The 21,961-nt window shown below is 44.6% G+C and overlaps 1 pseudogene; it reads right to left on the reverse strand.

The window, feature by feature from the left end:
- Positions 1-10,822: 10,822 nt before the first annotated feature.
- LOC136530816 (acyl transferase 15-like) lies at positions 10,823-12,124 on the reverse strand (annotated as a pseudogene).
- Positions 12,125-21,961: the final 9,837 nt, after the last annotated feature.

Raw genomic sequence — 21,961 nt, forward strand, 5'->3', positions numbered from 1 at the left:
AAAATGTAATTACACTACTAGCTAACAAGTCTGTCTTAATGACTAACGTACTAGGCCATATATCCACATTGTCGAACAAGGCACTAATTTCCCACAATGTTTTAGCTATAAAATCCCTAGGTGTTCTTTTATTTCCTTTTATTTCCTATATATATAAACTAGGGCTCATTAGTTACCTCAAAAAACTAATTATTCTGAAGCTACAAAAATTACAGATGGCACATAATAATAGTATGGAGCTACTATAAAATTTTCAAAGCTAACACTACCATTAATTCATCACAAAAATTCCTACAAGTTTATATCTTATAATATTACACATTTCAATTTAATTATATAACTCCTATGAATATTCTAAAACTATGTGAACAAAATATACTAGCAGATAGATCATGATTTTAGGAACCTAATAAAATTAGTTTCATAATTTTTGGTCAACTACACAAATTTATATGGTATTTACAAGTTTGCCTTAGAAACAAAATTAGAAAATGTTTAGAAAAGGAAAAGAGTCGGCTCAACCAATCTGGCCCAGTAGCTCAGCGTGGGCGCGGCCGTGCGCGAGTCGCGATGGCCCAGTGCGGCCCAAGTCCGGGGCGCCCGCGCATGCTTGGCGTTATGCAAAAGAGGACTCACACTCTTAGAATTTCAAATGTTACAACATGGCACTGTTTTACTAGACTAGAGCTTTACACAAAACACCCCGTGAAACATTGTCTTCGCAATAGGGCGGTCCCCGATGCGCCCGCTCGCGATGGCACAGCTCACCGACGGCAATGGTGGTTACGCCGGGCAACCAAGACCCGCAACAACAGGCCAAAAGGGTTGATCACTCATTGCGGCTAAACTCATGGGGGTAGGCAGTGGTTAAGGACTCAGTGATGCACATACGCGAGTAGCAGTGGCGCGTGGCTAACTGCGGTGGCAGCGCGCCCGTCCCAACGATCTACGGCACTATCAGGGTGGTGAAGATAGCGGGTAAGCACCAGTAGCTCACTGAAATTCATGCTACGGTGGTGGTAGAGGTGGAGGAGTGCCGAGGTGGCCTGACCACATGCGCGCAGTGGGGTTGGCAGTGTTCCTGGTGCGGCACCATCGCGTCACCACACCGACAATGAGCACCCTGGCCCAAATAGCGTGAGCACCAGATGGAGGGAGTCAAGGCGAGCTTAGAGCCCCGAGCAATTGAACTGCGACTACACTTACAAGTCCTACCTTCCACTCTATCGGTCCAGTGGTGCCCATAGCCGGCGGCGAGTAGAACGCCCAATTCCTTATCGGTATTGCTTGGGCTAGCTTGAGGAGGAGGGGATTCCTAATTAACTGCTTGCACTACCCCACGGCATGACGGATTGGAGTGGGAGCTCGAGTTGGGGATTTAAGAGGGGATGGTGCACCACTGCTGTCATGTTGTTGCCCGTGGCCGCACAGAGCCATCAAGACGTGCCTGCACGCGGCCATGCGCACGTAGCAGTGCGGTGTAGCGATATCCAGGTTCTTGGCTAGGTAGGTGGTTCAAGCGGTCAGACGGGCGCCACGTCGCTTCGGCGATTGCATGGCAACGGTTCGGACCACCATTACGCTCGTGACGGCCACGCCGTGGCAACCCATCAATGCAGCGGCTCACGGAGGCGACCCAGGCCACCCCAAGCCCGATGAGCGGCCAGTAGCCAGCGAGATCGGCCAGTGGAGCAGCGGCCATGGCCAGGAGCATCTAGGCAGTGGCAGCGGTAGCGTGCTAGCATGGTGACCACAGGCTTAGGCTGAGAGTCTAGAACGACATCATGCACGCTTTTTAAAGCAAACTGAAAAAAAAAACTTACTAATGCGACGAAGGCTCAACCGGTTTTACGAACTCAAGTCGGCACTAACAGCTAGCTAGTGAAGAAATTCTTATGACCAGAGGATAATCGGAGATGAAGTTAGAGCGATGTCAAGATAGGTTTGTCACACTGAACGACAGTTCACAAACATAGCGCCAACGACATACCTACAACGTGTTTCAACGAACTTTGAACAATTTTTAAGAGGACCACGGGACAGCCAACACAACTACCACTGACACCATGCTCAAGTACACACTTTGATGCAACAAACCATACCAAAACACGAAACTAGGATTTAGGAAATTTTGTTAGAATTCAAATACCAAAATAGCATTGTCTAACACTCTTTTCTGACTTAGAAATGAAAAGGGTTCAATTTGGACTTAACCTCCGGAAACACTCGTTGCTACAATTTTAAAATGTCTAACGTCATTACTTTTAGCCAATGAGCATCTCACGCATTAGTCTGTACCTCATACTAACCCGTAGGGGTAAAACACTTACGCACCCTTTAACTATTTTGCTTAATATAAATCATCAAAAATAGCATCCTAACTATAATTTCAACTTCCTGCCGATTCACGAAAGGTCTAGTTTAAATCAGGGATTCCATTTCTTGGCTATCAAATATACTATTGGCAACTTTTACATACCCAAAACAAAAGTCGCATTTTTATCTACTAAACTTGCACGTCAAACTTTTATCTAAGTATGAAATACAAGCTATATTATACTTGGTTTATAAAAATTGTTTTTCATGCTTAATCCCATAGAACAAACCATTCGCTACTTATTTACTACAATTGTTGTCAAACATTCTTAAATATCTTTACGCACTGAATAAATTAACTTGGACGTTTATTTGAGTCCACAAAAGTGAGTCACATAGGATTCACTTATCACTTCAAGTATGTTTTAAATAAAAAATCCAAGAAACTTGTTTTGGAAATTTTTCTTAGGCCTAAATCTCGATGCTAAATAAGATCGTAACACCAGAGGTGTTACAAACTCAAAGTAATAACTACAAATGTTATGAACATTTTTATTCAGAATGCAGAGGCATGTTATAATCGAACTACTCGCGGGGAGCATTATGAATGATATCCTCTACATCCACCGCGGCTAGGACGCCATCACCCATGGCGGAGAACACACCGATCAGGTTCTGGCATTATCGATAGCTCGTCTCTCTTGGGAACCCTGGCTTCACCATGGTTAGGTCCTCACTAGGCCAAAGCTAGGTGGCGGCCATGGCCAAAGCGACCCCTAGGTGATTGCAGTACGTGGCCACCTCCATGACCCACGGTGGCACGGTGCTGAGGCGGTCCGCCAGGGTCATCCCCATAGGCGTAGGAGGTGAAAGCACGTGGACGGCATTGCCTGCTACTGCTTGGAGGTCTTGGTATTGCCTGTTGCTCTCGGCCGCCATCTGGGAGGAGACACGGGCGTTGTCCTCGGCTACCTAGCAAAGGCGGTTCGCCTCCGCCGCCTCGCCCTACGCAGCGATCAGCTGCTCCTGGACAGCTAAAAAGGAGACAAGAAAATGCTACAACTAAAGACACGACGTCGCACATAGTGAAAGAGCAAAATCATATCATGTCGAATGCCTTAACATCGAGGCATGCCTGGGCCTCGGCAGCGGCAAGCTCCGCCGTGGCCGTTTCCCACTTCACGGCAGCAACGGAGAGGCATAGCCGGTCTGCCTCCTGGCTCTCCTCATGGAGGGCGGAGGTGGCCACGTCTAGCTGCTCCACCAATGTGAGGACATCATCCGCCCCCCGTCATCATCATCGAAGATAGCCAAAAATAGGGATCGGCTCTCGAGTGGCGATGCCACCGAGCTGCCCTCCCTGTCCTATCGCAGCATTGCATGAAAACAGGGACAAGCAGAGACAACCTCCGACGACTCTTCCATTGGGCGCTTCGTTACCCGATCCGCCATTGGATGAGATGTGAAAGATGGGGTGTCAAGGCAGAGCACCGGACGAAGAAGATACAAGTTTGAGAGAAAAGGAATCGTGTACTTGCTTCCTCATCTTAGCCTCCGCTTTTATAGAAGGATGGGCGAGACAGGCGCCCATTGGTGTTCCCTTTGATTGCACTGAGCGAGAGCAGGAGTTAAAGCGAGGCCATGTCTCGCACGATCTTAGTGGAACATGCTTCTTTCGGTGGATGTAATGGTGATGGAACGGTATTGGAAGTTGGACGGAGAAAATTGACTTGACCACGCGGCTCGGCCCCTCTAGCGCTAACCACGATCTTAGGGGACACGAAGTGACAAATCGCTAGCCAATTTTACTCTTATCAACTGCTTTGAATTATCTTTTGTAATGGCAGAGGTGGGTAATTTACATGCAAAATTAAGGGGTTCACACGGTTTACATACATGGTTTACGCGGTTCACACAATTTGCACCATTGGGGCCTCTAAGATAGTAAGATAAAACATTTTTTCATTTTGAATTTTTTTTCGCATTTTCATACACGGTTTACGTGATTCACACGAAGGATGATGATTGACTTCCCCGAGACGTTCGACATTCCCGTGCCGCGAAACCTTTAAGAATGGAGCGATCATAAAATTCCAAGAGGATTTTTTGGAACTCACCTTGCTCCACTCCGATCCCCCTCCCTAGTGCTCCGCTCTGCCGTGACGTCGCTCCTCGACCCAAGGATCCATCTTTTTGCAGCTGTTGTGCGTGTCCTCATTCAATGGAGAAGCTCCCGAAGGATATGGCTGTTGAGATTGCTAGCCATATCGCTACGGCTACAGCGAATCCCATGGAAGATCTTGGCAGCATGTGGGCAACCTGTTCGCAGATGTGTAGGGTGTGCGGTGATGCCGTAGTGGGATGGAGCATACCACTGTGGTGGGTGCTGCTGTGTGGGATACACCTTGGGACCTGGAACCGGTTCTATGACCATGAGTACCGCGCCAAGCTCATCGCTAGGCTTGCTAGCATCGGCAATCCAGAGGCCTGCTTCTACGCTGGTATGCGTGCCGTCTTCGTGGAAGACCGCAGCGTGCTCATGCCACGGCTCAACATGCTTGAGCACTCTCCCATAGTAGGCCATGATGTTGCTGCATTTGTTCTCTCCCTTGTGCTCCATAGGTCCAATAGTGGTGCCGACAATGACAACATTATCAGGCGGTGGTTGAGGAAGGTCGAAGGTGATGAAACGGGCCTGGCACCGAATGTGACGTGGAAGAACAAGATATGTACATGGTGCCTCCAACATGCCATGTTTGTGTTGGAGGACTTTGATGGGCAGCCATCGCTGGGTCAGTCTAGTCCTCTATGTCCTTTGGCCATGCCAGTGCGTCACCAGGACAAACATCAGTGCGGAGGCGGAGGCTACGACGTCCACGCAGGATGGGACGGTGGGGAGGAGTGGACTATGTTCTGCAGCGAGGAGTGTAGGATCCGCTATGAGTGTGATAGGTTCTTCAGATCAATGTGGTAGATTCTGTGCAGATCAATGTTGATATGTATATATATAGATGATGGGATTTGTATGATAAACTCTTTTTTTGTATGATAAACTCTTCATTTTCCTTAATACAATGATGCGCAAGTACGATTCCTTTCTAAACTCGTTATAGTTACCTTCCTTCTCATATGATGTGGTTCAGATTCCCATGCACATGTTTTTCAATTTCTTAATACAAGTTATTCAAGTCATCTCCGCTAATAAACATGAGCAGGGAAGACAACAGTTAAGGTCCATGACATCCATGGCCACCCACGCGAGTCACGAGCAATGGAGCAGGAAAGACGACGCGGACCATTTGATTCCCTGCACTTTGCGATCTAACACTAACACTGAATCACCGTATGAAATGGCGATGGGAGCTGCAATAATGATAATTTGCAAATAAACCAAGGAAATACTTCCACCCCAGCACCGTCTCAGTGAGGGGCTTTAGCTCACGTCTATGTAGCCAAGGCAAATACTATGACACTTCAAAAAATGGAGTAACAAGCATCACAGCCATTCAATTATTAATTGTTTTTAAGGCCAAAACTATATATAAACGACATAGTAACAATCATCATAGCAATTTCATTGATAACTCCAGTTACATTCCAATTGTACAATATCAAAGACCTATCGAAGACTATTGGGTGTACAATAACAAAGACCTATCGAGTACTGGTACATCTCATAGTCGAGTCTTGAGACAGGAAGTGCAAGCTAAGGATGAGACAACACCTCGCAAAACTTCCACTAGCATTTGCACCTCTCATGTCGAGAGAGAGCAAGAAGAGGAGCATCTCAGTGAGGTGCTTTACCTTCCCTGCTGCACCTCTCATGGTCGAGAGAGAGAGAGAGAGAGAGAGAGAGAGAGAGAGAGAGGAAGAGGAGCATCTCCACCTCTCATGGTCACGAGCATGTGCATTCCTGCATAGGATGACTAACTGTCAACATGTAAGTTTAGCAGTAGGAAAAATGTAGGAAACCATTTTTGTCCACCTTTCTTGTGTAGTAACTTCCTTGTCGATTAGGATATGGTGGTGCTCATGTCTCATGGTCATGAAGAGGGCGTGGAAGAGAAGCATCGCCGTCGTCGCTGCTGCTCTAGAGGAAGGAGGATCGCTAGGGCGCCGGAATGGTGAATCGACACAAGAAATGCATAGGGCAAACCAAGGATACACCAAAGTGCATTCAGTACCCCTTGGCTTGCCCAAATAAGCGAACCCCCTTAATCACAAAACTTCCACTAGCACCTAGATCGAGCAGCCCCTGCTGTGCCTAGATGCCGGTAGTACCCAATCTTGAAGGCCTTCTCCCAACGCCGCTGCTACCGCTAGAGGAGTTGGAGAAGGAGCGCCATGTCAATGAAGAAAATATAGATGGTTGGCTCAAGAGCTTTGTCTGTATCTATCTGTATCTAAGGAGGAAGGAGTGTGTGGATTGTTAAGAAGCGCATCCAGCCCCGGCTTAAATAGGCCAATCTTGAAGATGGAGAAGCAAAGAGGAGCAGTTCATATAAGCACCGAGGAAGACGAGGCAATACTTCATAGGAAAGTAATGGTGATGCAACTGTGTTGTGGGTAGTTGAGAAATGGGAAAATAACTCACGCTGAATTTACTACCGTCGGTTCACCAAACGGTCATGTAGGGCCGGCGGCCATAACGCCTATCTAGTCGACTCGGTGTTCCAAACGACTGTGGAATTCAACCCCATTACCACCGCTGCATTGATGGTTTTCAACTGCTGGTTTCCATCCTTAGGAGGTCTCCCTATCGGTACAACCGACGGTGGAAGTATCTCACCAACGCTTTTATCGCTATGGCAGTGAAAGTGACAATAGTGATAAGTCAATCTGTAGTAGCGATTCCTCCTCTTAAACTATAAATACCTCCTCACTCCTTCTCATTCACAAACACCACAAGGGCTCTCCTCTCTACCATTTTCCAAGATATAAAAGTAGCTTAGCCTAGTTGGGAGTTAGGGAGAGATGCTCAAGTTCCGGAGAAGTCCTTAGAGGTTCGGTATAATTTTGTATCGCTCCTTTGTATGACTCAAGTATCAATATATTTTCCTTCTCTTTTTACTGAATTATCTTTCGTGGTTACTAGTTCACACCTTAGTGGTTTAGCTAGGCATGGTTAGTACAGTGGTTCTACACCTTAGCATGGGATCTCCGCTCGACCGAGTGCTCTAGTTATATTAGTTGACTAGAGTAGTAATCGATAGTGTAGACGTGGTGTCTACACTATAGGTTACCTGAGTTTGCGCCCAACCCCATGGATAGTTGTGGTAGCCCCGGAGGTGACAACTCCAACCAGGCCTTGGTAGTCCACCACGTTCGGGTTGCTGTTTTTGTAGAGCTTTTGACAGCCTTCCCCCGATCATGTTTTCTCACCCTCTCGAGGGCCGGAAAGGTACTGCTACTTTAAAGTGCTATGGTGTGATCGCTATGTTTTATCCAATGCTTAGTTAATCCCTTTGGTTTGCTCAAGAATAGAACTACAGTAATAGGAAAGTATAAAGAAACCTTGAACTCACCCATTGTCCTCCTAGCTTAGTTTGTCTACTCTTGTATCTTTTTGTGGAGTTTTCCTATGTGTGTCATTATATAAAAACTCCTATCTTTATGATTTACCCCCACATTAGTCTAGTTGTTATACTAGTTAATAGATACATGATGGTTATTTATTAACTTTTTTAACCATTGCTTCCCTGAGGATAAATACGATACCCTGGAATACTCCTGAGTGAAAGCTATAACTGTATCCGTGCGCTTGCAGATTTATCTGTTTGCATTAACAAATACCAATAATATGTTGGTAAAATTTTATATTATTTTTTAGAGTATGTTAATGACTTCAAATATAAAAACTCAAAACTATAAAGTTGTAGATCTCAAATATATCTTCATATGACATCGTACGAAAATGATATTATTTTTCTAATGCGATAAGCGCTAGTATACGATTATTATGCTGTGAAATTTTTTATTATTTTTTCGAGCATCTTAACGACCTCAAATGTAAAAACTCAAAACTACAAAGTTGTAGATATCAATGAGATATACATGATTATTATACTCCTGAAATTTTATATTATTTTTTGAGCATCTTAACGTCCTCAATTAAAAAAACACAAAACTAGAAAGTTTTAGATCTCATCTAGATCTTCAATTTTCATACAAAATTTATCTTCATCTAACGTTGTATGATAAAGTTACGATGTTTTCAAGGTTTAGTCTTGTCACGCCACTCCCGGTGATGCGACAAAACAATACCGCCACACCAACTAGGGTGGCGTGATAAGGTTTTTGCACATCAGAAACGCCGTCTAACATGGCAGATGTTGCCGCACCAATGCATGTGGCGTGACAACGTTATTTTATCGCGCCAGCGACACTGGCACGACCAAAAGTGTCAAATCCTCAATTTTTTGGACAGTTATAATTAAAATATTAAATAAAAAGATTAAAATAGAAATAAATCATTTATTTCACTTGAAGCTTCTTTGAATTATTTTATCATCACAATTGCCTCAGAAAACACGCAATTATACATTTATAGATCTCATATGGGAGTATATTTTTCATGATATGGACTACCATATCGTGGTAAGAATATAGATTAGCATATTTAATTTGGATCACTGAGAGACGCAAAATATAACTTGGTGGGCAACCACAAAGACAGAAGCAAATGTGTATCAAAACAAAATTTCCTGACAAAGTACTTGGCATTAATATCAAAACACTGCATCAACACAGTCCCACACAAGCAATATATGTTCCATGAGCGTCCACTGTGGATATTACGTGAGGGCCACCTAGAGATGCAGTAGACACCCCGATGCACAACTCCACGTGGATAATCTCCTGGATGTTGTTGGTTTACCTCTACAAGTTTCACTGCTACTGAGAGTATTTTTAGAGGCAGCTTGTGAGCGCAGAGGGGCAGTGGAAACATCAAAATTAGCAAGCTATTTACTCACAAGCATTTCACGGAATACCTTATGTGTATATAACAAATCTGTGTGAGATTTTGCTGTTTGGTTGGGGTGGAGTGATTCTCGTAGATAATTTGCTCCAAGGATCCTTGCCAATGGGCCCCTAAGCCATCACATTTACTTAGAGAAACAAACTAGCTACAAATTAAATGGGTCCATAGGTTCTAACCTTAAACTAGCGGTACCAATTAATGGATTCACCAAAATTCGGATGCCCTCATGAAGAATTCTATGAGAAAGCTCTGTAAAGTGGAGAAAGAACAAGCATAATAAAGAAAATTAATATAACAAACAAAAAAGCTTCAAAATTCAAATGATTGCTAGTTACCCACCATAAAATAAGGAGATCATGTCTATTCTTCAAAAACAAAGCCCCTCCATGAACATTTTGGTGAAAAAAGGCCGCAACAATGGAGAGAGATCGCGTTGTCACTGTCTAAGGGTGGATGGGTGTTCTTGTGATAGGAGGGAGGATGACTAAGGGATTTGGAGTTTTATACCAGTAATTAGGTTACTTCTAGGTCAACAAACAAACCGGCAGTGATATCGTGTTGTCACTGCCAGGTCAAGCCACGACCTAGCATATTAGTGTCAGGCGGTGGCCTGACCTAACAGTGATATCCCCATATCACTGTTGGTTTGTGGTTCTGCCCGGTAGTGATATATCACTGTCAGGTCGTGGCTTGACCCGGTTGTAATATGGGTCTTCACTTCCGGGTGAATAGGACCCCTATCATTCTGAATCCTATGCTTGTAACCTGGAAGTGAAGTATAATCACTGCCAGCTCCAGTACACCCGGGGGTGATGGGCCGGCGGGACGAATTATTTGTTCTGTAGTAGTATGAGGTAAAGTGCACAAGCTCCTAAAATCTTTGTAAAACAAAAAAGTGAACTACATATTAATGATGAAGTATGTTCTAGTAGCTAACTACTATATGGTGGATCGATAGTGGGCTGCAAATTTACATACTACCAGTGAGCTATATTATTAGCCATACTCTCATGACAGTACGCTGGAACCGGAGTAGGCGTGGACCATGGATCAGGTACCTAGTGATGCAAATAAAATAATCAGATATACACGCACGATAAAACAGTCTTTGTTTGGCAATCACATTTTGATCCACAAGGCAGTGTGGCCATCAACATCATGTTAAAACTTAAAACACATGCATGGTGGTTGGTTAATTGGAATGTGAAAATATTGCAATGCTACGATGAGAGATAAGATAATTCGATATTTGTTCATGAGTGAGTGGTTCTCACGATGATAAGCTTCCACGATTTGTGTATTTCCGTGCATACCATTACACATGCTTCAACAACTTATTATTTCCATAAATCCATCTTCATAACATTCAAAGATTGATGCATGCAAGCAATTGCAATACTGGAAGAAAACAGATCCAAACGACAGTATCAAAGACCAGGCACAGATAGTTGGATTACATGACCAGCTGCTAGCAAAGTAGCAATCTCAGAATTGAATCCTGAAGCATAAAGCAAAGAAACTTTGTCAGGTGAATTTTGCCAATTCTGCAAGGAAGGCGTCGACCTGCTCCTCCTTGACACAACGTGCCAATACGCTGGCCCCGTCCCTCCCCTTGCAGGGCAGGCACGGCACGCAGGCCGGCAGGGACATCACCGGCGAGCGGCACGTCACCCTCGCCGGCGTCCCACCGCCGAAGTCGACGTCTTCGAGGCCGATGTTCCGCAGGCACGAAACTCTGAGAACGTTGTTATTGTGCCGGACCATGTCGCAGAGCTGCTCGAGATTTACTCCCGTCGACGGTAGGCAATTTCCACCTTTGTCTTCTTCTTCCTCCCTCCTCAACTTGTTAGGTATCTCGTCCTTAGCATGCTGTATCATCTCTATCAGGTCGACGAGGTCCCCGTTCGCCACTGCTCCGCTTGTCGCCGCTATGACCAGCTGCCCGATGACACAGTTACCGTAGTAGCAGTCCTTCGCCGCCACATGCTTCCGGACATCTGCGATAAAGCAGAGAAGGGAAGGGACGTCCGGGTTCGAGATGGCGGCACGGGTGTAGCACTGCCATTACACGGCGGTCACCACCTCGAACACGGTGCACGGCCGACGACGAATGTTGGAGCTGGAGCGGCCGCCGCCATGGAACTCGGCTTTGACGCGGTCGATGAAGCTCGAGGGGATGGTGACATCCAGGCTGGTGAAGTCTTGTGGCTCCATGGACACCATGAGCCGCCGTCCGGCAGCGATGAGTGGAGGGAGGCTGGGGATGGAGTCGTCGCACCTGACGGGGACGATGCTCGGCGCGGACCACCCGCGCGCGAGCTCGCCGATCGCCTGCAAAAACTGGGCCATCCCGGCACCGTCGGCGACGACGTGGTTCCATGTGATCCCGACGACGAATCCTCCGCACGAGAACTCGGTGACCTGCACCAGCAGCAGTGGCCACTGGCCAGTGGGTCGTTGCGGACGCAGCCCTTTGCCGCCGGGTAGTCGACGGCAAGCTCGTCTAGTAGCGTCGTTGCCCGCCGGCCAGGTGACTGCTCGAATAGCTGGGCTTCCTGCAGGGTGCAGCCAGCGGACGAGGCCACGAACAGCACGCCTGTCATCTGCCGTGCACCGGATGGAGAAGTCTCCATCGCCGGCGGCGCCTGGAGAAAGGCGACCGGCGAAAGGGTAGTAGTGGACCAGCGCGAGAGACAGCGCCGTCTGAATGGTCTCTGCTGGCTTGCGGATCGAACGATCGAACATGAGGAAGAATGTTACTGGTGAGGATTCAAGGCCCCGGTCGAAAGGCGAGAGACTGACAACATTGCAGGTGGGCATCTCCATAGCCGATGGCTTCACGACCACCGGCGAGGACTTGCTTATAATGCTCATTGTTCAATGTATGTACGTACTAGTATTTTTTTTTTGTTTATTTTTTGTTTGGGCAGCAGGGTGCCTTTACTCTTTGGTAGACCTAGCTTCACGGTATACGGCAGAAGCCTCAAACCGCAGAGGTCAATATATATAGAGACCAAAACGAGATAGCGCACCGACGATGCAACCACTCACCAAGATGTAGTGATGAATATAAAACTGGCTAGTACGCAAGGTATGCAGCCTTAATTATACCTTTTTTTCCATGGTTTATGAGCACTTTCCTCCAAACCCAGAAATGAAATTACAGGGTGTGTTTGGTTTGTCTGCATGAGCAGATACAATTGTATATGTGAATGCATACTCGCGGGATGTTCAACTTGAGCTTCACTTGCTAGTTAGGCCCGGTTGATGCAGGGATGAGGAGAGGGGTCCACACATCAGCCTCACAGGTGAGACAAATTACATCAGCTAATGAAGGTAACCAAACAACATCTTATATATTACCAAACATTGTCATTATGAAAGATAATGCAAAGTAACCTCCTAAGTCTGCATTCAACCTACCTATACCTCCGTCCTAAAATATAAGGTATCCGAAAAATTCTAAGACAAATTATGGGTAATGCAAACGAGGCATGGAACCCTCCTGTAAGGGACCATGACGCCTAAGAGGGGGAGGGGGTGAATTAGGCAACTTAAAATTCTACTTCTAACTAAGGCCTCTAATTTCACCTAGTCAAAACATATGCAAGAAAGTAATCTATCTAAATGTACAACTGTGGTTTTGCTAGGTGTGTTGCTATCTCTACCGCAAAAGAATTATGCAACCCGGGTTTCAATCCTATCAACTAGCCTATCAACTAAGCTAGGGAAGCAAAGCACACAACCAAGGTAGCAATGTAAGTGCGAAAGGTAAAGATGAGGTAGAGATGCAAACTCCCGTCGATGACTCTGGCATTTTTACTGAGGTGTCGAGAAGCGCTCAAGCTTCCCCTTAGTCCTCGTTGGAACCCCTCGCAAGGCAACTAGACCTAAGCCTAGAGCAAGCGCATATGAGAGTGGTCTAACTAACCTAAGCGCTTCACAAAGCACCTACGCTAATCACCAAGTGATTCTTTAAGCCTTATGCAAGTGAAGAGCACAAATGAGGTCTGGCAACACCCTCCTATCTTCCCTCAGTTCCCTCTTACTCCAAATGGCCGGTTGAGGTGGTATTTATAGCCCCCAAGTAGAGAGCTAGCCGTTGGAGATGAGATCCACTTTTCTGTGTTGTCACCGGACAGCAACATGCGGGCACCGGACATAGGGTGGCAGTGCCCCAACGGTTGAATTACAATGGCTATTTCAAACTAACCGTTGGACAGGTGGCCATTCGGACATAGGGTGGCGGTGCACCGCCCTAGAGGTGGCGGTGACCACCCAGGCCAAACCCCCGAAAACGGTGCTCTCTGGAAAATTAGGGCGGTGCCACCACCGGATAGTCCGGTGACCATGGCAGTGCCCTCTTCAGCTCAAAACCAAAGACCACCTATTCAAGGCTGTAGAGATTTTCATTAGCTTTTTAAAAAGTCCAAGATCATCCAAATCGGAGTTCGGAGCTAAGAGTTATGCCCAAAATACGAAAGTGTGTCGTGTGCTGAAAAATAGGGTGGTGCCCTGTCCGGTGCACATAGTGCTGTCTGGTGCCAGGCACTGGACATGGCGGTGCCAGCTGTAGTTTTGCTCTTTGTTCTTTTTCTTCACGATCCTTCTTTTGGGCTTCTTTATCTTCGCGTCTTGGACTCCTAGCTTCACTTCTAGGTTGATCACACATCCTCTAGCGTCTTCCTTTGAGTGTTGATCATATTCTTCACGTTCCAATCTTGGTCCAATCCGTGTTTGCATCTTATTGCACTACAAAATAAACACCTACAAATACGTTAGTCCAACTTGGTCAGGTTGATCATCAAACACCAAAATCCGAACTAAATGGGTCGAGGTCCATTTTTCTTACAATCTCCCCCTTTTTGGTGATTAATGACAACACAACCAAAGCAAGCAAATAATAATAGATGTGAAAATTTTAAAACTATCTACTTGCTAGAATGCAATGCAAATGCAAGTTTATTTGATGCTAAAGATATCACTTGTATGAACTTTTGGAAACTTATCTTGCCCTTGCGAATGTCCCCAAGTGGCATTATGAACTTAAGCCTCCTCCTAACTCCATAATCCACTATCTCCATTTCTCGGACCATTCCCAATTAGAGTTCTCCCCTTTGATCTATGTGTTGGGCTTGCTTTTGGTCCTACAAATTCTCCCCCTTTGGAAGCAAACACTGAAAAGGAAGACATTAGTAGCACAAGGGAGTGTCAACTTTTGTGATCCTTTGTACGTGGAGTGTAATAGATCACAAAACTTGACTCTCACATTACATAGACTAAGCTCTCCCTAAATATATGTACACATATGGTGGATGGAAAAGTATATGCATAATTGGAAAATTAATGCACAAGGGAGTTTAATCTATATAATGCATGGAGAAAGCATATAAATACCAAATTGAAATCAACATGATGATATCGGTGGAATGCCACATGTAGAAACCAATTTGATTGACACCACTTGCAATGGGTGGTGGATTTTTGAAGCATGTGAAAGGGGACCATAATGCCTAAGAGAGGGTGAATTAGGAAACTTAAAATTCTAACTCTAAACTATGGCCTCTTTTTCTAACCTTAGCAAAACCTATGCAAAAGATAAACTATTTAAATGTGCAACTACGGTTCTGCTAGTATGTTGCTATCTCTTCCGCAAAAGGAGTTAAGTAAACAATGTAAATGCAGAAGCTAAAGAGTAAGGTAGAGATATGCAAACTCCCGTTGATGACTCTGGTATTTTTACCGAGGTATCGAGAAGCGCGCAAGCTTCCCCCTAGTCCTCATTGGAGCCCCTAGCAAGGAATCCCTCACAAGAGCCAAGCTCCCGGTCGGGTAACTCTGTGGATAGTCCTAGGCCTTCCCCATGCGCAAGTGGGTCTCCGGTGTGCCTTCCGGCAAGCCTCTCCCGGATGCTCCCCGCCGTCTTTACTATCAAGCTTCCAGCCAAAACGCCACGGGCCTTGTTCCCTTCGGTACACGGTCGTGGCCACACCACAAACGCGGTTGGTGTGATCTCGCAAGACTATAAGCCCCTCCGATGTTCAACAATGGTGCGCGCAAAGCACCAAGTGGTAAGAGGTATGCAAACCTCACTAAACACTAGACCTAAACCTAGAGCAAGCGCATAAGCGGTGGTCTAATCAACCTAAGCACTTTGCAAAACACCTACGCTAATCACCTAATGAATCACTAAGCACTATGCAAGTGGAGATCACTAAAATGGTGTATCAACACCCTTGGTATGTTTTCTCAGCTCCACTCACCTCAAATGGCTGGTTGAGGGTCTATTTATAAGCCCCACTGAGAAAGTAGCCGTTGAGGACGAAACCCGCTTTTCTGCTACTGACCGAACGCTGATCACGTCCCGACCGGACGCGTCCGGTCGTCCCGACAGTTGGAGTGCGCACATTGATCAGACTCTGGCTGAGTCTGATCATCATCGACCGGACGCATCCAATCGTGCTGGCGCTTCTCTAGAACCTCTCTAGAAATGATCAGACGTTGCACTTTGTGCGTCCGGTCATCCAGTCTGCTGCGCTCGATCACACTGAAAACATTGTCGTGATGATGAACAGTGTCACCAGTGTGTCCGGTCACTACTTAGCTCAGCGTCTGGTCACTGTTGCTCAGCGTCCGGTCACAGCTGTCGATGCCTAGTGTTGCCGAGCACCGATGCGTCCGGTCACCTCTGTCGTGCTTGTTTCTTCGCGATCTTGCGTCCGACTTGGTTCCAATCTTCGTGCTTAGACTTTGCTTGACCTTGTATGTCTTCTATGCATCTTCACATGTCTTTCTTGAGGTGTTGATCATCAAATCATCATGTCGCCTTCGTCCAAGTCACGTCTTGCACCCTATTGAACTACAAAACAATCACTTGCAAATTTATTAGTCCAATTTGGTTGTGTTGGTCATCAAACACCAAAATCCAAAGTAAATGGGCCTAGGGTCCATTTTCCTTACAATCTCCCCTTTTTGGTGATTGATGACAACACGACCAAAACAAGCAAATAATAAAAAATTTAGAATTTAAAAACTATTTACTTGCTAGGATGCAATACAAAGGGCAAGGTTATATGATGCTAAAAGATACCACATGTAAACATCTTTGGAAACTTATCTTGCCCTTGCAAATGTCCCCATGTGGCATTACGGATTTAAGTCTCCCCCTAACTCCATAATCCACTATCCTCCCTTTCTCAGACCATTACCGATTGAAAACTATTACTATTACCACTTGTAAATTATTATGATCGGGCTTGCTTTTGGTCCTACAAATTCTCTCCCTTTGGAATCAAACACCAAAAAGGAAGACATTAGTAGCACAAGAGAGTGTCAAACTTTGTGATCCTTTGAATATGGAGTGGAATAGGTAACAAAATTTGACTTTCACATTTCATAGACTAAGCTCCCCCTAAATATATGCATACATATGATGGATAGTGTAGTTTATGCATAATTAGCAAATTAATGCTCAAGGGAGCTTAATCTATATAATGCATGGAGAAAGCATATAAATACCAAAGTGAAATCAACATGATGATATTGGTTTAGAAATACCACATGTGGAAACCAATTTGATTTATACCACTTGCAATAGGTGGTGGATATTTAAAGTATGATGCTTAACTCCGGAGACTCTATTTTTCTTGCAATGAGACTACTACACACCTGATAAGCTTAAAAAGGTGTTAGTCTCAAAGCATCCAACTTGTAGAGTGTAGGGGACCGTGACGTCTAAGAGGGGGGTGAATTAGGCAACTTAAAATTCTAACTCTAGAATATGGCCTCTTTTTCTACCCTTAGCAAAACCTATGCAAACGATAAACTATCTAAATGTGCAACTACAGTTTTGTTAGTGTGTTGCTATCTCTACCGCAAAAGGAGTAATGTAAACAATATAAATGTGAAAGCTAAAGAGCAAGGTAGAGATATGCAAACTCCCGTCGATGACTTCGGTATTTTTACCGAGGTATCGAGAAGCGCGCAAGCTTCCCACTAGTCCTCGTTGGAGCCCCTCGCAAGGAATCCCTTGCAAGGGCCAAGCTCACGGTCGGGTAACTCCGTGGATAGCCTCGGGCCTTCCCCACACGCAAGTGGGTCTCTAACGTGCCTTCTGGCAAGCCTCTCCCTGATGCTCCCCGCCGTCTTCACTATCAAGCTTCTAGCCAAAACGCCGCGGGCCTTGTTCCCTCCGATACACGGTTGTGGCCACACAACAACCGTGGTTGGTGTGATCTCGCAAGACTACAAGCCTCTCCGATGTACAATAATGGTGCGCGCAAGCACCGAGTGGTAAGAGGTACGCAAACCTCACTAAACACTAGGCATAAACCTAGAGCAAGCGCATAAGCAGTGGTCCAATCAACCTAAGCACTTCGCAAAGCACCTATGCTAATCACCTAATGAATCACTAAACACTATGCAAGTGGAGATCACTAAAATGGTGTATCAACACCCTTGATATGTTTTCTTAGCTCCACACCCCTCATTTGGCCGGTTGGGGGTTCTATTTATAAGCCCCACTGAGAAAGTAGCCGTTGGGGACGAAGACCCGCTTTTATGCTACTGACCGGACGCTGATCACGTCCTGACCGGACGCGTCTGGTCATCCCGACCGTTAGAGCCGCGATCAACTGATCGAACGCTGCTAGCGTTCGGTCACATGCCACCAGACGTGTTCGGTCGCAAATTCGCCGCTCTAGAACCTTTCTGTACTCGATCAGACGCTGTTGTCCTGCGTCCGGTCGATTTGTCGTTCAGCGTCCAGTCACTGCTGCTGCCGAGCCTCTTGATCGGAGCATCTGGTCACTGTGCTACCAGCATCCGGTCATGTCTGTGAGCTTGTTTCTTCATGATCTTACGTCTGGCTTGGTTCCTATCTTCGTGCTTAGACTTTGCTTGATATCTTGGGTCTTCTCTTCTGCTTCTAAGGTCTTGCTTATGGTGTTGATCATCGGATCATCACATCACCTTCGTCCATGTCACGTCTTGCACCCTATTAAACTACAAAACAATCACTTGCAAATTCATTAGTCCAATTTGGTTGTGTTGGTCATCAAACATCAAAATCCAAAGTAAATGGGCCTAGGGTCCATTTTCCTTACAATCTTCCCCTTTTTGGTGATTGATGACAACACGACCAAAGCAAGCAAATAATAGAATTTTGAAATTTGAAAACTACCTACTTGCTAGGATGCAATGCAAGGGGCAAGGTTATATGATGCTAAAAGATACTACTTGTAAAACTAAAGAATACCACATAAAAACTTATCTTGCCCTTACAAATGTCCCCATGTGGCATTATGGATTTAAGCCTTGTTTCCTACAAATTCTCCCCATTGCATAGGCTAATCCATAATCCACTATCCTCACTTTCTCGGACCATTACCACTTGTAGACCATTACCACTTGTAAATTTTTATGATCTAGCTTTTGGTCCTACAAATTTATGCTTGCTTTTGGTCCTCTAAATTCTCCCCTTTGGAATCAAACACCGAAAAGGAAGACATTAATAGCACAAGGGAGGGTCAAACTTTGTGATCCTTTGTATGTAGAGTGGAATAGGTCATAAAATTTGACTCTCACATTATATAGACTAAGCTTCCCCCTAAATATTTGCATACATATGGTAGAAGGCAAAGCATATGCATAATTGGCAAATTATTGCTCAAGGGAATTTAATCTATATAATGCATGGAGAAAGCATATAGATATCAAAATGAAATCAACATGAAGATATTGGTTTAGAAATACCACATGTGGAAATCAATTTGATTTCTACCACTTGTAATAGGTGGTGGATATTTGAAATATGATGCTTAACTCCAGGGACTCCATTTTCCTTGCAATGAGACTACTACACACATGATAAGCTTAAAAAGGTGTTAGTCTCAACTTGTAGTGTAACCTCGCCCTAAATTTGTGCACACAAGTATGAAATACTTGTAGGAAACATGCACATTGATTTTATAATTAAAAATACCACTTGAAAGATGACATCACATGAATGTGAGAGTCATTTTCGAAGGCGATATTCGGGAGAAACTATCTACAATTTGGACTTTGGCACATATTAGATGAACAATTGTAAGACAAGCTATGTGTCATGCTCCTAAATACTTTTTAAACTATGTAGGTTTGCTCCAAGGGTTAAAAATGAAACCGAGCAAGCCTACCATAAGATATACCTAGTGTATGCATGACAAAAAATATAAGCATGCAAATGCAAACCTAGGCATGAAAAGTAACTAGATGCTTAAAGATACCAATTTGTAAGAAATACCACTTGTAGGAAATGCAAATTGATACTACTTGAAGGAAATTGAATCTAGTTACCTAACATGGGAAGGGGAATTTGGGTCCACAGTATTCACTAACCTACTTGGCAATGATTTTATCCATCATGATGCACCCCATGAAATGCACCCATACTTTGCCAAGTCTCCAAATTCCCCAAAGTCCATTGGACTTCTCACTTCCCTTTCGGGATCCAAACCTTCTTGGTGCTCTTCATGTTGGAAATAATCTCCTTTGGCACCCAAAAGCGTTTGACCCCATTGTTGACTTGCCTGTTCACCTTGATGGCCACCACCTTGTTATTTTTCTTTTTCTTCAAGATATAAGGTGTGGAGGCCTTTTTGTCCACCTTGTTGGTGTAGGTGTTGGAGAGCTTGCTTGTTTGCTTTTTCTCTATCTTCTTTGCTCCTCCCCCATTCTTCACCTTGCACTCATAGGACTTGTGACCTTCCTTATGGCACACGTAGCAAACCACGGTTTGTCCTTCATCAAGCTTCTTCACTCCCTTGATGGTGTTATCTTGATGAAGTTGGGCTTACTTCGCCTTGCCTTTCACTTGAGTCAAGTCCTTGGTGAGGCGAGCTACTTCTTGCTTGAGTTGCTCATTCTCCTTTGTGGCCTCTTGTGTGCATGTATCTACAACAACTTTCTCAACATAAACTTGGTTGCACAAAGATAAGTCTAAACATAAATCATTACAAGAAGTAGAGGCATCCTTTTTAGACATGTTAAAGATAGAACTTTTCTTTTTAGATGCGTTAGTGGGGGTTGTACTAACGGCTTCAAGATTAGCAACTTTATTAGTTAGCTCATCACAATGTTTGCACATGGTTTCCATTTTAGCAAACAAACTTTTATAAGCATCTTGTGAGCTAGCTAACTTTTCTTTTAATTTTTCATTTTTCTTTACAAGTTGCTCATCATTGATTGTCCATGCATTTGTCGTTGCACTAGCCTCAAGTTGCTTAATTTTAGTAGATAGTTCAACATTGAGATTAGCAAAGTTCTCATATTGTTCAAGCAAAGTTTTGTATGCTTCTTGTGAACTATCTAGCTTTTCTTTTAATTTTTTGAGCTTCTTTTGTTGACTAGTGCAAACTTTAGCATAATTAAGATTTTGTTGCACAATTTCATCATAAGAAGGTATTTTATCATCACTATCACTCTCACTAGAGGATGAGCTTTCGTTACCTCGTGCCATAAGGCACATACGAGATGAGTGCTTGCGCCCTCGCCTCTTGTGATGGTGTTCTTCTTCACTTGAAGAATCATCCCATGACCTTATTGAAGTGAGAGCTTGGTTCTTGCATGCCTTCTTCTTCGTCTTGGGTGTAGGCTTGTTTGGACAAACTTCCACAAAGTGCCCCAACTCACTGCATCCATAGCATCCTCTCTTTCTTTGCACATTTCTTTGATTGGTGAAAATGAGATCTTGGATTTGGATGGGCACACCCTTGACATTGAGCCTTTGGATCATCTTCTTCACCTTGTTGATTAGTTTGATTGATTCTTCATCAAGGTCGGAGGTGGAGGAGGAAGATTGATCATCTTCACTTTAATCTTCATCATCATCATCATCGTCCTCATCTTCTTCTTCCTCTTCACTTGAGGAGCTTGAGCTTGAACTTGTCTCAACTTGCTTGCCCTTCATCTTCTTTTTCTCGCTACATGCGAGAGCTTTGCCTTGCTTGATGAAGAGGCTTCATCTTGACCCATCTTACGTGACATTTCAAATGCCACTATCTTGCCAATGACTATGCCCGGGGTCATGGTGCTCAAGTTCTCCATGTTGTGAAGGATGGTGATGATGCTTGCATATTTCTTTTATGGTAGCACAGAGATGATCTTCCTCATGATGTCCTCATCACCTAGCTTTGTTAATCCTATTGAATGGAGCTCATTGATAATTAGATTCAAACGAGAGTACATATCACGAACAAGCTCATCATCATTCATTTTAAAGGAATCATAATTTTGTTTAGCTAGACAATGTTTTTGGTCACGGACATTAGATGTGCCATCATGGAGCTCTTGAAGTTTTAACCAAATTTCATGTGCCATATTTAAAGTGAACACTTGGTTAAACACATCCATACTAAATGATTCAAACAAGCAATTCTTAGCTCTAGCATTGAAATGCATTTCCTTTTCTTCACTCTTTGTGGGTTTATCGGGATTCTTAATGGGTTTCAACCTGTCACGAGTGACTCTCTAAACATCCAAATCAACCGCCTCAAGGTAGCAAGCCATTCTAGCTTTATAATAGGGGAAGTTAGTGCCGTCAAAGTGCGGAGGCCTAGAGGTATCCATCCCAACCACTCTAAATAACGTCAGCTCAACGGCGGTTAAGCCAAAGGTCCAAATTGA

The sequence above is a fragment of the Miscanthus floridulus genome, unplaced genomic scaffold, assembly GCF_019320115.1.
Source record: "Miscanthus floridulus cultivar M001 unplaced genomic scaffold, ASM1932011v1 fs_214_2, whole genome shotgun sequence".
NCBI classification, from domain to species: Eukaryota; Viridiplantae; Streptophyta; class Magnoliopsida; order Poales; family Poaceae; genus Miscanthus; species Miscanthus floridulus.